Genomic DNA, 21,289 nt, shown 5'->3' on the forward strand with positions numbered 1-21,289 from the left:
GTGTCTCCCATAAAGGAAAAGGAGTCTGCCTGTTTCTAATTCATTTACACTTTGAACAGCAGATGGCAGGAGGAAAAATAACTATTTGAAGTGCTAGGCTGTGAAAAAACTCAATCAGCTGAATGCTCCCAACCTATGAGATGCATGGAATGAACCTTGGTGGTACAGACTTTCCCTTATTAGAAGTTAAGATGGATGAGGGATGAGATGTATTATAGAACAACAGAGTCCTCTCACTGGACCCAGACCTGAGATTAGTCAACAAAATGGAAGAAAAAAAAGAGAGAGAGGATGAGGGAACAACTTTTAATTGACACTCCTACTTCTATTCCAATTTTCATGTATTAAGAGTACAGTATTCTGTGTTAGAGATGCAGCATGATGAAGTAGATAGAGAGCCAGGAAGATCTGGGCTCAAGTCTGACTTCCAGTCCATGTTACCCTGGAAAATCTTTCAACTCTGCAGCTCATTCAATTCTCTAAGACTCTCAATTGCAAAGATGTGATCTGTACTGGTAGAAGGAAATTCCTCACCCTGAGTTCCCTCAACCAATGAAATCAGACTAGAGTCTCTGGTCCTCCTGTCCCCAAATCATATTTATACAATCATTTAAACTTTTGGTCTGATAAATTATCATAGATCTTGCAAGGAAACCCTTTAAAAAGTACTAGAATCATTAGAGACTAAAGAATTAATCTAGTCTAACCTCCTCATTTTACAAATGAAGAAACTAAGTCCTTGAGAGGTGAAGTGAATTTCCCAAGGTCACATAGTAAATAAATGACTGAGTTGAAAATTAAAGCTTATTTAAAAGGAGAAAGTAAGTCTCAATAGGGCAGTTAGGTGGCACAAATGCACAGAGTGCCCAGTTTGATATCAGAAAAACTGATCTTCCTGAATTCAAATCTGGTCTCAGACACTCACTAGCTGTGTGTCTCTGGGGAAAAAAACCCCACTCAACCCCTTTACCTCAGTTTCCTCATCTGTTAAATGAACTAGAGAAGGAAATATTGGAAATCACTCCAATATCTTTTCCATGAAAACCCCAAATAGGGCTGTGAAGAATCAGAAACAACTGGACAACAATCAATCAAAATTGATTATTAATACTGAGAAAATAATAACAGGTATATACAGTGATTTATGATTCTGAAATCTTTTCTAATTTGTGTCTAATATGTACCCTATGATATATGTGAAATAGGTATTATTATCTTCATTTTATGGATGAAGAAATTGATATTGAAAAAGATTAATTGATTTTTCCAAAGTCATCCAAAAATAAAAGTCATAGCCCAGATTTGAATGTGACAGTTTTACAACTCCAAGTCCAGTGTTCTCTGCCCTGCCTGGGCCATTCTTCTTAGTCTCTGCTCTCTGATGACTCCATTCCATTGTCTTTACATCATTATATTCCTTCAGTGGAATAATAAAATAGCATGCATTTATATGATGTTTATGGTTTACAAAACACTTTATATATGTCATCTCCTTTGATCCTTAACATAACCTGTGAAATAGACCAACAGCTTTTATTAGCTTCATTTTAAAGGTGAGAAAACTCAGGAATTACAGAGTCTAAATCTGCTTTCCCAAGGTCCTATGACCATTGAATAGTGGGAAAAGGACTCAAATCCAAGGTTTCTGACTCTGACTCCGACTACTGAAGAGAGCATGAGGGTTGTGTAAAGACCACAAGATTTGGAATTAGGGATTGTTGTTATTCAGTCATTATTGATGTGTTCGACTCTTCGTGAATCCATTTGAGCTTTTCTTGGCAAAGTTGTAGTAGTTTGACATTTTCTTCTTCGACTCATCTTACAGATTAGGAAACTGAGGCAAACATCAAGTGACTTGTCCAAGGAAACAAGGTTAGTAATTGTCTGAATCATGATTTGAACTCAGATCTTCCTGACTCCAGGTCTTACTCTCTATCCTTTGAGTCATCTAGCTGCCCCATTAGGCTCAGATATTGACTCTGCTTTCTGCATAACCTTGGGCAAATCATCTTTCTAGGTTTTAGTTTTTTGGGGTTTTTTTTTTTTTTAGTTTTTCCAAGGCAATGGGGGCCACACAGCTAGGTAATTATTATGTGTCTGAGGCCAGATTTGGACTCAAGTACTCCTGACTCCAGGGCCAGTGCTCTATCCACTTCGCCACCTAGCCGCCCCTGGTTTTAGTTTCTTTATATAGAAAATGATGACATTGGATTGATGACCTCTAAGTCTCCTTATGACTTTAAATATATGATTTTACATGCCTTGGTTTTTTTAAATTTTCATACAATATTGTAATTTTAATAACATTATCACGTGCTATTTGTCTAACTTTGGCATTGGTGGCATGTTTTTAATATAGATTTTGCATCTTATTTGATCTGCAAAAAAGTTAGCAGAAAAAAATTTTCTCGATTCATTCTCATTGGAGTATCTTCCTCAAGTGTGTTAAGCATAACAAATAGCTATTACTAAGCACTAGGTACTGTGGAACCACTAGTCCCAAATTCAATAAAATTTGTATAATAAAAATATAGAGAAGATTGTTTGAAGAGCTTGTACAAGGTTCAAACCAAAAATAGGTTTAAAAAAGTTTAAATGGGGGTGGCTAGGTGGAGCAGAAAGCACCAGCCCCGGGTCAGGAGTACCTGGGTTCAAATCTGTCTCAGACACTTAATAATTACTTAGCTGTGTGGCCTTGGGCAAGCTACTTAACCTCATTTTCCTTGAAAAAAAAAACCTTAAAAAAAGTTTAAATGAAAATGCAGCTTATTAGTGTTAGAGGGGACCTTCAGGATTTAGTTCAGCTCCTTTATTTTGCAGAAAAAGAGACCAAAGACCAAGAACCAAGGAAATAGAGTTGCCTTTCCAAGGTCACACAGAGCCTTGCTCTTGAAAAAGAAACCACGTTGAATATGAGAAATTCAGAGAAAAATGAGAATGCCTTGTGAATTGATGCAGAGCCAAGAAAGCAGTTAGAAGAACCATTTATACATTGACTACAACATTGTAATTGAAAAGCAACTTTCAAAGCTGTCAGAACTCAGATTAAATACTACAAGTGACCTTGACTCCAGAGGATTGAAAATGAAAGATGCTTCCCCCCTTCTTTATAGAGAAGCTTATAACTGTAGGAGCAGCACAATATTTCCTTGGCTGTCAGATTGTGATCATTGCTTATTTTACTCTATTATGCATGTAGCATAATTGCTGGGAAGGGATGGTGAAATATTTTTTTTAAAAACAGCAATAAATTTTTTTCCAGAAATGATGCCATGAATTATGATTCTCATGCTCCCCTATAAAATATCTTTTGACATCATTGGCAGAGACAGAATATGGCTAATGGTCCATGAGGCTCACTTAATATTTTACTTTTTCACCTTTGCCCCTTAGATTTAGACCCAGCTAAGTCACTCTAGTCTCAAAGTAGTCCAAGAGATTAGAGTCCCAGATTCTATTCTTGAGTTTATAAATAAGCTACTGGGTGATTTGGAGAAAATATCAGTTAGTAATAACTAACCACTTCAGTTTCTCCTTCTGTAAAATGGGCAATAAAGTTCCCTAACCTACACAAAGGTATAGGATAATTCATGAAATAATACTCCAATGAAAGAAACTATGTAAACATAAAATGTTATTATTAAGCTTCATAGCTGTTCTCAACTCCATTTAAAAGCATGATGCCATGCTTAGGAGGGACTCCAATATAATGGGTCACAGAAACAACAGCATAATTCACTTTGAGCTCTTCATAGGAAAGCTACTGGATGTGTTAAACCCATTTTCTTTTCTCATTTTTTATTTTCCCTCTTAGTTGAAGAAATGCATGCTGGAAATGATATGGACTTGCCTTTTAAAAAAACTCCATTTCTTGTAAAGTGCTCATTTCCGAAGTATAAATGCTCATACTACCTCTAAACCTCCATGCTTTTGTAGCCTAGGAACCAAATTCAAGACACTCTGTATCCTGGGATCTTCTGGGGCCCCAAGATAATCGCAGGGATTAGTTGGTCACCAGAGTATAGCCAGCATCTTCTGAGGGAATGTGGGAAGGGCAAGGGAGAATAGGCTCAATCAATTCCAGATTTGGACTGGAGGCCAGTTCCCAGAATCCCATTCATTTGCAGTCAGCTCTCAAGAGATTTATATAGAAGTATTTTGTACTACCACTTCAAAGGATTTTGGAATCATTACAAAGAGACTGGAGTTAGCCTCTCTCCAGGATAGTATCAGGTGTTAAGCCAGTCATTATCAGTTATACTTTACAAAACTGATCTAAAGGTGGTCCTAAAGACCTATGGTCTAGAAGCTCACTCCACTTACTGGGTTTGATATGTGAATGACAGTCACTTTGCTTCTCTACTGTGCTGATCAAGGAATCTAGCTGGGGGAGGACAACTATTCTTTTTTTTTTCAAGCTGCTCCCTACTGCCTGGATGGTAACTTATTTTTGTTTTCCATCACAAGAATAATTAGACCATTTAAGAGAAGGTCACCATTCTGTTACTAGTTTACAATGAGAGTGGTAGGTGTGTTTTATGTTTTATTCTGAACCTGTGGTCTTTGTTGGATGAGCAAGGTAGATGCAAAGGTGGCATCCTGCAGCTCTCCTCAATAGATGAATGGATAGACAGACAGATAATAGATTAGATGAGACAAATAGATAATAAATATGATAGGCAGAGAAAGATGGATAGATGATAGATCAATATATATGATAGGTAGAAATAAACGGATAGATATATTATAGATAAATCATAGATATGATAGCTTTGATCAAAAGAGATAGAGGATAGATTAATAGATACATATACAGATGGATAGATACATAGATATGATAAAGATAGGTAGATAGATAGGTAGATGGATGAAGAAACCTTTATTAAACACTTCATATGTGCCAGACTATGCTAAGGACTGGGGAAACAAGTATTATTAGCAAACTAGACCTTGCTTCAAGGAGCATGCATGTGTTAACTTCATGTTAGAGATAGGAAGAGAAATGCAGTCTTATCTCTCAGGAAGATACAGTGAAAGTTCACCCATCAGAGTTGGGCCCAGGGGCAAAGAGGACTAAGATGACCGTGTACCATCATAAATATAATCACATAAGGATCCACAAGATATCATTGGTGACTCTTTTGGGTCCCTCTCTTACCTGGCATTTCTGAAATGATATCAAGAGGTAGGAATCCTCACTGCATTTAATTTAGACAGTGGAAAAAGTCCAGCAAGTAAGTTTCTTTAATTGTCAGTACTTTGACTCCAATTAGTTAATTGTACATTCCTTGGTTGAGATAGCTTAGTCTTTTTTGAAGGTAAAACAGTTAACTAGATTAAGAAGTCAATGAGATGGACTTAAACTACAGTCCCAGACTCAAATCAGAGCATAGTGTCATTGACTTAAAGCTGGAAGTCATCTTAGACCTTAGAAGTCATCTAGTTCAATATCATCTTTTCCCCCAATTTCTTTTTCTTCTTTTATTGCTAAAACTAACATTTCTAGTATAAAATTGAATAATATTAGTGACAGTATGTATCCTTGTTTCAACCCTTATCTATATAACTGGGAAGGTCTCTAGTTTATCCCCCATGACATATAATGCTTGATGATGGTTTTAGATAGATACTGCTCATCATTTATTTATTCATATGCTTTTTTTTCCTGATGAGGAAACTGAAGCCTTGAGAAGTGATTTGCCTCTCATAGATCTCCTTATTTTTCAACCTGCTGCACTCATTTTGGTTTGCTTTGATTTCTCTACCACATCCTTGGGAGAAGTAACTTTCCCTCTCCCTGCCCTTTTCTTTTCAGGTGTGTGTGTGTGTGTGTCTGTCTGCTCCCCACTAGCGTGTGAACTCTTTGAGGACAGGGTCTTTTTTTTTTCTATTTCTTATTTGTATCTTCAGAGTTTAACACACTATCTGGCACATAGAAGATACTAAATATTTATTCAGCTTCCTTGCCCAAAAGTTAAAGGTAGTAAGTGTCAGGGCCAGGATTTTAAACCAGGCCCTCTGACTGCTAGTCTTAAGGATATATTGCCCACTCTACTATGCTGCCCTTGTGGATGCCAGGAATCACAAGACAACAGAATTATATCTAGAAGATATCTCTGAAATCATCTAGTCTCCTCATTTTACAGATGAGGAAACTAAGGCTGGGAGAAGTCCGAGACTGAGTGAGAGACTTGTCTAAGATCACATAAATAGAAAACACTAGACATGGGATTGGATCCCAGACCAGGACTTCTGATAGAAGTTATATCCCATCTTCAAGAATTTCACCATGCTTTTCTCATCCTATAATTCCCAGAAATTGAAATACTTGAATTCTAATTTTAACACTCGAGAGCAATGCAATAGCCATAGCTCTCTCCAGTGAGAGTCTTGGCTCATACAAATGAAATTTGGCATGGGTACATTTGAGCCACTTACATTAGGAGACCATTACTGTAAATTTGTTCAGATTCTATTTAGAGGAAAAGTTCAAGATGGCATGCTTTCACATATACAGGTTTAAGGCCCAAGGCCCAGACCACAGTGCATCTCACTTTGGATAGCCTAGACAGTTCTGTCCAACTAGGAAACATTCAGCTGTCTAAGCAATAGAAGCTGGTCGAGATGATTAGGAAGGTTATAACCAAAAAACTTTCTCGTTTGCATTTGAAAACCACACAATATTTTACAACATTCCTGTCTGTTAAGCTGCTGGGAAGTGTACCACCTTACTGCCTTTTGCATAATGAAGCCAAGCTTTTCCCTCAGAGGCCCCTCATAGCTTTGATCAAATTTAGAAGATGAGGGGAATGATGAGTAAGAGCCTTGGGAACCAGACAGTATTCTCACAGACATTCTTAAAGGGTTTGGGGGGGGGTGGTGGAAAGAGTGCTGTTTGTTTTGGGGGATGAGTTTTTTAAGTCATACATCATTTTGGTAAACAAACCTTATAGTATATGGATTTATCAAATGCCTTACCCAAATATTTGCTATTTATAAAATAATCAAGGAAACAGACTTATGTTTATTATTCCTTAATCATCAGCAGTCTGATGGATTAAAAACAGTCTTATTTTTCCCTCTTCTCCCTATATCAACTCCTTTCCCCCTCCAAAGTGATGGCGCCAATGCTGTAAATGCAATGCTTCCTTTTAAAAATAAAATCAAAAGAAAAGGAGAAAAAAAGAAAGTCGAATTAGTGACCTTGCTGAACTGTGGGCATGGAAAGAGGGCAGGTTAGGCCTTCTGGCCAATGTCCAAAGCCCCTCAGGGCAGTGATCATGATTTGAAGCGGATAGAGTTGAGGAGGAATACAGTCAATGTCTGTTTCCGGTTCACAGGGGCCTCAACGTCACCACATGTTTTGGATGTCTGACCAGTTTCCTGACTTTGAGTGCCTCTGACTTTAAACATCAAGGATTGGCACTGAAAAGGAAAAAGACACACACACGCAAAAGTCAATCCCAAACACTGCGAATGGGTCCTCTCCTTGGTTTCTCCAAACTTGTATTAAACAAATCTATTTTAGGAGCTTGTACTTTTCTATACCTGCCCTGAGAGCTTGATGGTGAGTTGGGAAGTGTGGGTCTGGAGATTCGGGTTGGGAAGACAAGGCTCCTGAGTTAATTCTTGGCACTGAGCTGAGATCCAGCCTTTTGGCTTGACTTTATTGTAGTAACTAGTAAGCAGTGAGAGTGCAGACCCAGAAGGGTGTGTCAACAAGAGGAAGCCTTCTCCAGCTGGTTCTCTTATGAGTATTGCATTCAATGGCTGGGATCTGTATACTGAGTGTGTATACAAAGGGCTTGTGATTTGTGTGATATTTTTAGACCTCTCTGGCTAAAAGAAACAAATTCTCCAAAGCAATGTGTGGAAAAAAATAAAACCAATGAGTTCAAATGCATCTTTTGGTAGTATTAAATACTGAAAAAAAAATTTGGGGGGGGGGAGTGTAAGTTAAACTGATGTCAGAAAAAGTCTGATTAAACTTAGAACCTGGAGAAAATGCAATATAATAGATATAGATATCTATTATATAACATATAATATATAATAATAAAGATATAATAATGCAATATATAAAATATAATAATAGCCAGCATTTATATTGGTTCTCATGCATTATCTCATTTGACTAATACAACAATACTGTGAGGTATGACAAAACATTCTTTCCCCCATCTCCCTAGAGTAGTGGGAGGCTGTGGGTATAGAATATTGCATATTTTTCCTCAGACATGATTATCTATTTGTCAGTTTTGCCTGTCTTCCTTTGTTTCAATGGGAGGAGGCCTAAAAAATAACTGTACTATTAAAAAGCAAAAATCACTAATAAACTTTTTTTAAGATTTGTTAAGCAATGGAATGGAGAGGCATCATGATCAACATAATAGAGTCCTGGCCTTGAAACCTGGACCTTGCTGAGTTCCTTTGGATCAGAAATACCTTTGTTTAAGTCCCACCTATGAAGTCATTTAAACTCTCATTGTTCTGAGCAAGTCTCTTTGGCCAAAAGTTACAAAAAAGGAACTGAGCTGCATTAGTAAAGAGTTTCCTCACCTGGATTATCCATCTATCATTGGAATCACAAATCCTATCCCTACTTCTAAGTGATGGAATTATGAATAGTTTTGTGGAATCCTAGCTGTACAAGCAGTCTGAAAGTTAAAGAGGCCAACTTTCTCATTTCACTGATTAGGAAACTGAGATGCAGAGAAAAGGAAGTGTTTTGGCCTAGGCCACAGAGATAAGACACAATCCTCCTGACCAAGGCCAACCATCTTTCACTTTGGAATCCCTTCTGATGTTAGCTAGTATCATGGTAATGGGCTTTACCTGTTCCTTTGACTTGAAAAGTCATTACTTAATGCCTTAGCTTTTTGGGATATCAATAAATGAGCAGGAAATCATGAAATAACCTAAGAGATCTTCATAATCAGTTTGGGAACGCATGTATGATGAAGAGGAAACAAAATTCAACTACTGTTCTTGCCAGCAGTGGGGGAGTTAGTGAAAAGAAAAGAGAATATTACACAAAGAGAAAGGATTTATCCTGTTGCCTAGTACTCAGAGTAAAGAAAAGAAACTTGTTCATTAAAATGGTCCAGGCATGAGGAGAAAACAAATCTTAAAAATTATAACACCTTAGGGTGACTAGGTGGTGCAGTGGATAAAGCACCAGCCCTGGAGTCAGGAGTACCTGAGTTCAAATCCAGCCTTAGACACTTAATAATTACCTAGCTGTGTGGCCTAGGGCAAGTCACTTAACCTCATTTGCCTCGCAACCCCCCCCCCAAAATTATAACACCTCTTTATGAAGGAGGTGGGGTGGGGGGCAAAGCTTAAAGTCTAGAAGACTAGTTCAAATCTCACCCTAACATTGTGTAACACCTAGGATTTATCAACAAAAAACAGAAGCAGTTATATATGCTACATTGGGTGAGGAGAGTTCCTACACTGAGTCCCAAAATTGCTAGAAATCCTGAATCCTTTACAGATATTTGCATAACAGGGGTCAACAGTAAGACTTAACTGCACAATGCATTATTCTGAGAAAGAAGATGCCCACTCAAAGCAATGAGTTTTCAGTGACCATCAGGAATAGAGAAATTGTCTTACAGGTAGAAGAGTGCTAGAGATAACTCTTAACTGGTTCAGAGATCAGATTTCTAAAATTTCAGTATAAGCCTTTATACTAGAAAAACTGGCATATGCAACAGATAAGAGTTATATTTATTGTTTGCTTTATTATTTAGATTTTAAGTGATGGGCAAAATGTTACTATGTTTATTAAATTTGAAGATATGAATGTTTCTAATAAAATATATTTTCCCTCAGAAAGCTGGTTATTAAACATTTACCAGCACCCCTTGTTTATAAGGCAGTTAGGAGATGAGAGAGAGAGAGAGAGAGAGAGAGAGAGAGAGAGAGAGAGAGAGAGAACAATTTTGTGCTAAACTTTGGAAATGCAAATAACACCAAGAAAGACAGTCTCTATTTTGTCTTCACTTTGTTCCTTAGTTTGATAAATTCATTTTAATGCCAGAAGACAATGTTGTTGTGGCTAAAAAGAAAGATTTTAGCTGATTTGGGGAACTATACCTTACATAGGTTGCTCAATTTTGATAGGCTTACCACAGGTCCTAGAAATATATTTCAGTCTTATAGTTTCAGAAACTAGAATTTACTAGTTCATTCAGAGGTGATGAGACTCTAAGGAAATGATTCACACAAAAACAGCTCTCATAAGAGAAAGATTTATAAACCTAACTAGAATGCCAATTTATTAATTTATCATGTGAGATAAATCTGGCACAAGAGAATTATTTGCACAGGCCACTCCTATTGGGACAGACCACTCAGGAAATCAAATTACACATTAGAAAGTTTACACGAAACTAAACCATTGGATACATGATGGTCTTAAGGCATGTTTCCAATCACTCCATGGTCATCTAATGAATCAGTAATGCAATGTGGTATAGTAGAAAGTACTTTTGAAATCAGAGGACCTGATCTTGTCCCATTAGTAATCTGTGAGATTACTAATCTGGTCCTCAGTTTCCTCATGTACAAAATAAGTGGGTTAAAGGCAACAAAGTAGAATAGTAAAATAATTCATGTTAGAATGCTAAATTCAAATTTCACCTGACCTTGGGAAACCCTTAATAAGGAAGTTATAGGCAGCAAGGTACAAAAGGGAAAAAAGCACTAGATTTGTCAGAGGACCTAAATTCAAATCCTAAATCTGTCACTTAGTTCCAAGCATGGCTCACCATCAATTTAACTACATTCCATGAACTCTGTTTTCCTCATTTGTGAAAGGAGAAAAACCAAATTAGATTACCTCTGAGATCCCTTTCCAGCACTAGATCCAGAATTCTATGATCTTATCCTTCTGTACTCTAGGTTAATTTTTTTGGCCTGGAAGTCAGAACATTCTCTTGAATCATTAGAATAAGAATACCCCTTTTCCTGGGACAATGAATGAATGAATGAATGAATGAATGAAAAAGTATTTATTAAACATTACTTTGTGACAAACACTGTGTTAAGTGATAGGGAGAGAAATAGAAAAAAAGTAAGTCAACATTCTAATAAATTCTTACTCTTTGATCACTCTTTTTTCCAGAGGGTCCACAAAGCCCATAGTGTGTCTGTTATGGCAGTGTGAGATGTTGCAACTCATGACATCACAGTTTATCTGACATCAGTCATATTGCAGCATCTTTGATGAATTAAGAGAGAAAACTTGTTCCATCACTACATTTGGAAAGAGGCACCCTAGACTCATGAGGAACAAACACATTTATACCAATCACTGTAGATGGTTGCTTTATAGAAATATGCAAATTTTAGGGATGTGCTCTCTTCTGGATTTGTATCCCCCGTTGCACTAACTAAAAGTCTTCTCAATGTTTTTGTCTCTATCGGAGCCCCTGTTTCCCACAGATCTGCTTCAAACTTTATCACATTTAAATGTCCTCATTCCTTCTTCAAAATTGTTGAACCATTGGGTGACTTAAAGAGGGCATGAGAATTGCCTTCAAGTATTTGAACAGATGTTACAAAGATGAAGGTCTGACCTCAAACTGCAGAACTAAGAGTAATATATGGAAGTAGCTAGAATGTTGCACTTGGAATCCAGAGTTCAAATAAGAACATCTGAGTTCAAATCTTGCCTTAGCCACTTACTAGCACTGTGGTCCTGGGCAAATCATTTAAACCCCACCCCCCCATGCTCAGTTTCCTCAACTGTAAAATGCAGCTAATATAAGTTATCTATCTAGGGTTGTTGGGAGGATTAACTGAGATAGTATATATAAAATACTTTGCAATTGTTCAATTGCTATAGAAATTCTAGTTATTATTATTATTATTATTTATTATTATTATTAGGAGGAGGAGGAGGAGAAAGAAGGGGAAGGAGAAAAAAGGAGAAGGAAAAGGAGGAGAACAAGAAGAACAAGAACATGAAGAAGAAGATGAAGAACAAGAAGGTGAAGAAGAGGAGGAGAGGAAACAGGAACAAGAGAAGAGACACAGACAGAAACAGAAATATGAACAAGAAGAAATTCAAGCAAAGATTGACTGCCCACTTGTCACACATTGTGTTTCCATTGTGTTTCAATGGAAAGAGTCCTGGGTTCAAGTACTGTTTCTACCACTTACAACCCTAGGCAAGTCACTTCATCTCTCTCTCTCTGGATTCTTCTTTGTAAAATAAAGAATTTGAATTTGATGACCTTGGTTATTCCTTCTAGTTATAAATCTGTCCAGAAAGGATGCTGTTGACAAACAGGTCAGAGTAGATAGATAGCCCCTGAGGTCCTTTCAATTCAGATCACTTGTTTTTGTTCCTTATTTTGATAAAACTCCTTCATATGCTACTATCAGTAGAATTTGGTAACAAGCTACTTACCCTTTAGTGACAATAAGTCCCACCCAACTGGAGAACAAATTTTTAAAGTTGCTTCTATTTCCTTTATAAGACTCTTGAGCTATTTAAAACTAGGTATCTAGGCTGCCAAGTGTTGCCAGTATCCTTTTATGAATGGGCTATTCTTATCATAATTCTTTTGTAAGAAGCAAAATGGGTTCAAACTCTGGCAGGAAATAGGAAAAAGACCCTTGAAATGAACTAATTACTATCAGATCTTTAAGACCAGGATGCTACTTCTTTTTCTTTCTTTCTTTTTAATGCATAATACAAAATCTACCATGTTAGGGGGTGTGTGTGTGTGTGTGTGTGTGTGTGTGTGTGTGTGTGTGCAGCAAATACCTCCAGAAGCAAGATCTATGATACAGAGCAATGTTGATAATCAAGCTTTGTGCTGTCTTGGCTAAATGCAGCCTCTTTCAAGAGCTAGAGAATGGAATGGGAGGGAAAGGCTCCTTTCGTGGGATTAGAAATGAATGGAGGTCCTAGTAGTCCCTTAGGATTCTTCTCAGGATGCAACATAAATGACTTTCTCTCAGGAACTTTTGCCTCTGAGCATTCTAGGCACTGGACCAGATGCTCCTTGCTGGAAGGACTCTATTGTATTGTCTGAAATAATACATGCTTCCTTCTAGGATTCCACTGGAAACTCCCCAGTATTATCCTTTCCCATTGCATTTTGAGTTAACTGGACCATTTGATTTTTTTTCTTTCCAGTTAAGACAAAAAAATTGTATGAGAATAGTTGAGGAAAAACTGTAATTGATATGTCTCATAATTCCTAGAAGGAATTTTGATTCTGGAATTGAAGGGAATGGGTTCAAATTCTGCCTTTGACACAACTTCTGTGATCCTGGGTCCATTACCTTGCTTGTCCCATATCTCTTCTCATCTGTAAAATGAGGTGTGGTGAAAAAGATCCTCTGAGATCTCTTCTATCTCTAATCAATGATCTTATGATTTAATAAACTAACACATCTTTAATAATTCAGTTTATTTTTTATATGAGAGTTTTTAATTCATTTTTCATTTAGGTTCCCCACATCTGGACTTCTTCTTAGTGTGTCCATGTCTTCCCATTAAAATATGGTAGCCAGAACTAATAAGAAAATGAATGTGAAAGAGAAGAGGGGATGGAGTAGAGGAGTAGGAGAGAGAGGAGAAAAGAGACAGAAAGGCACAGAGAGAAACAGAGAGACAGACAGAGATAAAGACAGAGACAATCTCAAAACTAGGAACCAGGAATCCTAAGTTTCAGCCTTGCCTCTGCCACTGAATAATAACTCATGTTTCGATGTGGCTTTTAAAGGTTAAGAAGTATTACACTTACAATACAAAATGTACAATAGAAAATGTATTTTTTACTCTCATTTTATGAATGAGAAAACAGGTTCAAAAAAAGTGAAGATCTTGCTCACAATCATATAGTTAAGCACATGACAGAGTTAGGATTTAAAATCAGGTTTTCTTCTGATTCTTTACCCGAAGTTCTTTTCACTGACTTCAAGAGTTCAGTTTTTCTCAACTTTAAAATGAAGAGATTGCACTCAATTATTTAGATAGCTAGGTGGATCTGGATCTGGAATCCAGATGAAATGAGCTCAAAATCTGGCTTCAGAAATTTACTAGTTACATGACTCCAGGCAAGATACTTAACTTTTGCCTCAGTTTCCTTATTTGGAAAATGGGGATACTAATAGAATTCACCTCTCAGGATTGTCGTGAAAATCAAATAGGATAATTTTTGTAAAGCATTTTGTATATCTAAAAGTAGTATATAAAAGAGGCAGCCAGGTTAAAAATAGATAGAATACTGGGCTTGAAGTCCAAAAGATTCATTTTTAAATCCAGTCTTACATATATACATACATACATACATACATACTTCGGTGTGAGATCCTAGATCCTAACCTCTTTTTTCAATAGTTTCTACCTTCAGGGTTATTTTAAATTGTCAGTCATCATAACAGGCTGTGAGATGGAAACCTAAGAGATTTGTCTATGAAGGAGCTTTTCAGTGATACATCCTCAAAATGTGACCCATGGAAAAGACTGAGCAAACTATATTGTGAGGATCAAATGAGATAAAATTTGAAAGAACTTAGCACAGGGCCTGGTGTCTATACTGTATAAATGTTAGCTACCATTATTATAATTATAAATGCCACTGAGAAATTATTAATAATTGGAATTTTTGTAGAACTTTAAAGTTTTCGCATGGTTTTACACATGGTACCCCACAAAGCTGTTGTAACAGTAAATCAATTGACAGAGTTAGCATTCAAAAACAGATTTTCTTCTGATTCCTTAATTCTGCTATTATTATCCCCAATTTACAGATAAAGAAACCAAGGCTGAGAAGAGTTAAGTGGCCAATCATGTTTATGCAGCTAAGTTTCAGATGTGGAATTTGAACCAAGGCTTCTTTTATACTAAACCTAAAAGTCTATCTACCATACTTTAATTGTACATCACTCCTTAATTGTATCTAACATTTCTATGGTAGCCTCCTGAACATGTAAGCTGTGCCTTTGTGAACTTTAACAAATGGAGGAATTAATACAACTCATAACCATCTAAAGTCTCAGAAACAGAATTCAAATTTCTGATTCTTCCTCATTTTGCCAGTATTTCATACTTTCCTTACTATGTTGCCCATTTTAATACAAGCAATCCAAAGCTAAATGCACAATTAATTTAAATGGATGCAAACTTAATCCTAGACATATGGTACAAGCTTGAAATAAAATATTAAATGAATTGTATAGTTATTGACATAACATGACATTTTTTTGAAACCCACATTCCAGTAAATGAATTACATTATTTATATTGGTTGGGTGCTGGTGGTTGTTGATTTTTTTGAATAGTGCCCTTTGAGAAGCTGCCTTTAGGCATCAGAACAGGAATGAAAACATTGGTTCATATGAATCAAGGCAAGGAAATGAATTTCAGGACATTTATTAACTTCCTCACTTGTCTGAGCTCAGCCAGTCTTTGCAAGTTGAGAATGATTATCTGATGTCATTTGGATGCTTACTACCAGTTCATAGGAATCCAGATGGTATACATCTTTGACTCAAACACACTGCTGACATGTTTTTTTTTGCAGGGCCTCAGAAAATGGAATTTCCCTCTTTTTATCTTAAGAAACAAATTCCAATCCATTGTCTTGCTCACCTGCATCTCCCTCCAAAGGACTGAATTGATGTGAATTCAAACCACAATTTGCTCATGTTACACATCCCAACAGATGTCCTTGGCTATTTTTACTTGTCAGTCATCATTAGCATTGCTGATACCAGTTTGTAAAGTGGAAACCTCAGTGAGCTTTCTATGATGAAGCCTTCTGATGACACATCACCAAGGTGTGATGCATAGAAAGAGCTAGACAAACTACCAGCTGGGAAAATCCTTTCCTTCTCAGTTTTCCATAGCAACTTACACCATTTATTTAAGCATCTGGCTCTATTGATACAATAACCTTCCTACAAAACTGAGATTTCTATGCTTTTAACAACCTCTCTGTCTGTAGGGCTATTGTGAAGATGAGGAAACTGAGGCATGGGGAAATTGAGTGACTTATACCAGAGCCATATCTGAGGTAAGCTTTGGACTCAGAGCCTTTTGATTCAAGGTAACTCTCTATGTTCTTGGGATTCATAGAATATTTGGCAAACTATTACTGTCCTATATAAGAAGAGGAATGGAATAAGTAGAGGAGAGGAAAGCCTATGGAATGTGACATAGTCAAAGACTCTAGGACCATTATGTGCAGCATCCTACAGGTATTAGATACTTAATAGATTCAAATAAAATATAGAAGATAGTAACAAGCATCAATTTTTATATATTTAAAAGATACTATAATATTATTCTCCATGAATATGTAATTGTTAATCAATCAATAAGCATGTATTTGATGCCTGTTATGTACTAAATGTTGAAGGCCAAAAAACCAAATCAAAACCAAAAACATAATAGTGCCTGTCTTCAAGAAACTAGCATTCTATTGGAGAGGACAATACATTCATATGTTAGTGTATATAGAATATATACAAAATAAATCAAAGATAATTTTTAGAGAGAGAGCACTAACAACTATGAGAAAGAAGGAAATAAATGTTTCATTAATGTATCTACCATGTGTTTGGCATTGTGCTAAGTCTTTACAAATATTATAAGATTTGATCCCTACAACCACCTGGGAGGTAGGTGCTATTCTCACCTTTATTTTATAATTGAGGAACTGAAGCAGACAAAGGTTAAAGTACTTACCCAGAATCAGGTCTTGCTGACTTAAGCCACCCAGTTGCCTCTCTGAAGAAAAGGCAAAATCCAAGGTAACTGAAGGAAACATGGCATTCTCCATTTGAGATCTGAAGCTTTCACTGTAATACATGTTACTTGGGATCAGAGGATTTTTAAGCTTGAAGGAACCTGAAGACCATACCAACTCCTCTCCTTTACATAGGAAATTGAAATTCAGGGAGTTGAAATGACTTGCATCAATGGAAGATCTGGGATTGAAATCCAGTTCTCCTAACTCCAAAACCATTGCTTTTTATAACAAAATGAATATAAACATCCATGAAAATAAAAATTTTCTTTTTTTATTAAAATACACATGTGCAAAAAAAATGATTAGAAGAGGCCCCTACATTGCTCTATTGTCAATGTCTGCCTATTTGCAAATCAACTCCCAGTCCCTATTTTGGTAACAATATTAAGAAAATCTGTTTAACCTTTCTGAGTCTCAGTTTTGTTATATATCAAATGAGGGGGATGGACCAGATTACCTCAGTTTCTTTTAGGTTCAGATTTATGATGCTATCATCTAGTTCCCTTGAAAGTTTGTGGATCAATTTGAAACCAGCTGAGGAGATGAATGGAGAATGTGAAGGGTGAAGGAAAGACAAACATTCAAGAGAAGACATCATTCTGTGCTTTGCTCTTATCCTCTCTCCTGACTTAGAGTTTCCAGAAATCCATCCTTCCTAGAATTGATCCTTCATTTATTGCTTTGTCTAATGCCAGTCTCAGGTTCTGAGAATGGAAATAGGAAGTGAGAATGATGTACATGATGGCACAGCATTCTAGTTCTGACACTGGTAGTCAGCATTTGATAAGTGAGCTCTTCCTTTTCCTTTCCACCTCCTTGGCCCCAGGCTGAGTCATTCTGTGCTGCCTGTAATTTAAATACTTAAAGTTAGCATTCCCACTCCAGATCCATTGGTCAATTGATGATCAGTCAACAAGATTTATTAAGCACCAATTATATACAGGCCCTATATACCAGACCCTATATACCAGGTTAAAACAAAAATGAATTTCTCTCTCACCTATGGCTCCAAGATGCTGTGATATGTGAAGTGACCACACCCCAGTTAGCCTTCTCCACAGACAAGCTAAAAACCAGGTTGAGGGTTAACTGATAAGTTCTAACCTGTTGGTGAGGTAGGGGGATATCTACCCCAAGCATATGAAGACATACCACAAAGGAATGAAGACAATTTGCTCCAAAGACCATGACCAAAACAGGTGCTGTGAAGCATTTGAGCTTGGTCAGACATCAAAGATGCCAAGGATCTCCAGTGCATCCCAGGTTATTGCAAGTCATTCTGACTTTTGCCCTGCCACCGGACTTCATTGACTCTGGAAAAGAGAGTGTGGCTAATGACTTTGTGCAACTCTCCCTCACTTAAACCCAATTCATGTGCCAGTCAAGTTTTTGAAAACAAAAGATGAATAGGAACAAAGACCTTTGCAATGGTAAATGTAAATGACCTAACTTTACTATGTTTCTTACCTGCAGAAGGGGAACATCCTGCTTACAATGATTTACCTTTTGATGCCTGTATTTTCTTTTCTATTATGATACTCATTGAACATTTAAGAATCCTTCATTCAGTTGCTTCTCCAAAATGACCAAGACCAAGCAGCCCACTGAATTTGGGACTGTTCACAATGTAGAGGTGAGGCATAAAGTTGTATCTCTAGAAGACATTTTTCCTCATTGGAATATATAATTCTGTACTTGCCAATTTTGTAACAGTAATACCCAGTCTTTTATAAGCATGAAATATAGACAAATAGAAATGGTTTCTTATGCTAGCTAATCCCCTCTATCTTCTCTATTGACTTGATACAACACCTCTAACAAGAGCCCCATCTGCAAGGATCTTCCAAAATGATTGTCATGAAGTAAGTATATTCTGAGAATGAATGTGATTTGACTGGGTAGCTCCATGTGATCTTATGATTTTTTTCTCTTTGAACCCTAGGATCAGGTATTAGGTAGCAAACTTTGGAGATCTGTAAAGTAAGGATATGACAAAGAACATATGGACTTGTGCAGAGAAAAATTTGAATTATTCTTCTTAGTCCATAATTATCTCACATATTTCAACTAGGACTAGAAGTTGAGGACTACAAATTTTCTTTTAAAATTGCATCCAAACCACCTATTGGAAAGCTTGAACACAGTAGGCCTGAGGGATTGAATTGGATTAGACTTCAAATCACAGTCCTGTTATTAGATACTTAGACTTTCAGATTAGTCTTATAACTTTTCTTGAAGTAGAATGAGTAATAATTTAAGAGTGAAACAGAGGTCTGGGAAGGTCTCCAAATACTTGGCCATTAGGTTATGATCTATGAATGCCTTAGCTACTTTCATTCTTGAATTGTATCCTACCAACATGTCTTTCCTCTGGAGAAACCTCCAGGAGAGTAGGCATCATATTCTCTCTACCCTCCTTGATAAGTTTTGGTTCTCTTTATCTTGTTAGTCAAAATACCTTAGGACTGAGCAGAGAGAATGCTCCAAAACTATGACTGTGTCCTTGGCAGTAGCCTCTACCCCAAGTACATCAGACTCAGAGGTCAATGATGAACTCTTGAAATGATGATTGAGAGGTGGTGAAATTAATTTTCTTCTTTGTAAGATGAAGACAAGGAGTAACTAGAAAAGAAAACATGTCCCATAAATTCCTTCAAGGCCATTTGGTACATTTTTGTCACTGGCATTCTTACAGGTAATATTATTGTAAACAATGACAGGCCCATGGGAGCCACCAAAAGTATCAATGAATAGGGACTTTGGGGTCAGAGGAAGGAATCGTTCATTTTTAATAGTCAAATGAGAGGTTCTATAAAGATAAATAAACCAAAAATAAACTGGTGATAGCAATCTGTGCTTCATAGGAAATAACACAATGACTAGGTGTTGTTAAGTGGAATGAAATTCTCGGTTGTATTATGTACATGAAATTCATCTAGAAGTCTCCTGATACTAACGCAAAGCTAAGATGTGATAAGATTAGTGAAATTGGCATCTATTGACTTTTTAACAAAGGCTGTAGATCAATAAATTTTCCAGAAAAAAATTATAAGAGAATATCTAACTTTATAATTCACCTGACATACTATGTACCAAAGTACTGAGAAAACTAAATGTGTGATGACCAATTTGCTGTTTTTAATCATAGAAGAAAATTAGACAATGGAAACAAAAATGATGAAATGTGTCAGAATGCTAGGATTATAAATATAGAAATAAAAGATCATTTAGTCTGACCTGCCCTCTATTTTCCAGATCAGGAAACAAATCCAGGAAACAAATTTAAATTAAAAAAAACCCTAGAATTTAAAAAGAAGTATTCTTCAGACTATAAACCAGTAATGATAACTTTAAATCTTTGCAAAATCCTAGAATTGGCTATTAAAAAGAAATGATGTTTGAGTATTTAGAAGTGGAAGAGAGGGCTAGCTTGAGTTCATCAGGAAGATGTCATCCTTGGTTGACATCATTTCTTTTTCCAATTAGATTGGAAGATGACAAAACCATAGTTAGTATTGCTAGATTTATTTTTCCCCAAATTGTACTGATTTTATTTGTATTCATTGAAGAAGCATGACAGACTGAATAGGGTTTTAGATTGGAATCTAGAAGACTGGGTTAAAATCCTACATTAAGCAAGCCATCTAATTGCTCAGTGCAACATTTTCTTCACCTGAAAAATGAGAGAACTAAACTTGATCACTTGTAAGGACCCTCCTAGAGCTAAATCTACAATCATTTCCAAATAAATTCTCCCTTGCCAATGCTTCTAATGAATTCTTTTTTCTTAAAGAATTAAAATAAAGATTCAAATAAAGCAGTAACACTAATACAATAGACAGATTTGACATTTTATGCAATATTCCAAACCCCTATAAAGGAAAGGGGATGATGGGGTATTTTCTTAACTCTTGTCCAGGGCCACGCTTGTTCATTATAATTCTACAATAGGGTTTCACTTTTTTTCTTTCCATTTACATTGTCAAGGCACTTAAGATATTCATTTCCTGAGTCTGCATACTTCCCTTTACATCAATTAATGTGTCTTCTTGAATTCATATTTTTTTCCACACTCATCCCTTTTTTTAAGGCAATTAGGTTAAATGATTTGCCCAGAGTCACATGCTCTTGACTCTAGTGCTTGTGTTCTATTCACTGCACCAACTAGGTTTTTCTCTATCCTTCCTTTTAGAATAGTAATATTCAATTCCATTTATATACTGCAATTTACTAGACATTTCCCTAATCATTGTGTAGCTATTTTATTCCTAGTTTTTGCTAACACAAACATGGATGCTAGGAGCATATTTGGGGCTTTTATTTCAGTCTTTATCCCTCCTTAAAGTATATTTCTAGCATTGGGATTTCTGACATTCTAGGCACTTTTTATTAAAAGTCCAATAGCTTTCAAGAGTGGTAGAACTGGTTCATGGCTCCATCAACAACGTATTAGTAATCTTGTCTTTCCATACCCTGTCCAACATAAAACATGTTCACTTTTCACAATT

The sequence above is a fragment of the Macrotis lagotis genome, chromosome 5 (assembly GCF_037893015.1).
Source record: "Macrotis lagotis isolate mMagLag1 chromosome 5, bilby.v1.9.chrom.fasta, whole genome shotgun sequence".
Taxonomy (NCBI): domain Eukaryota; kingdom Metazoa; phylum Chordata; class Mammalia; order Peramelemorphia; family Peramelidae; genus Macrotis; species Macrotis lagotis.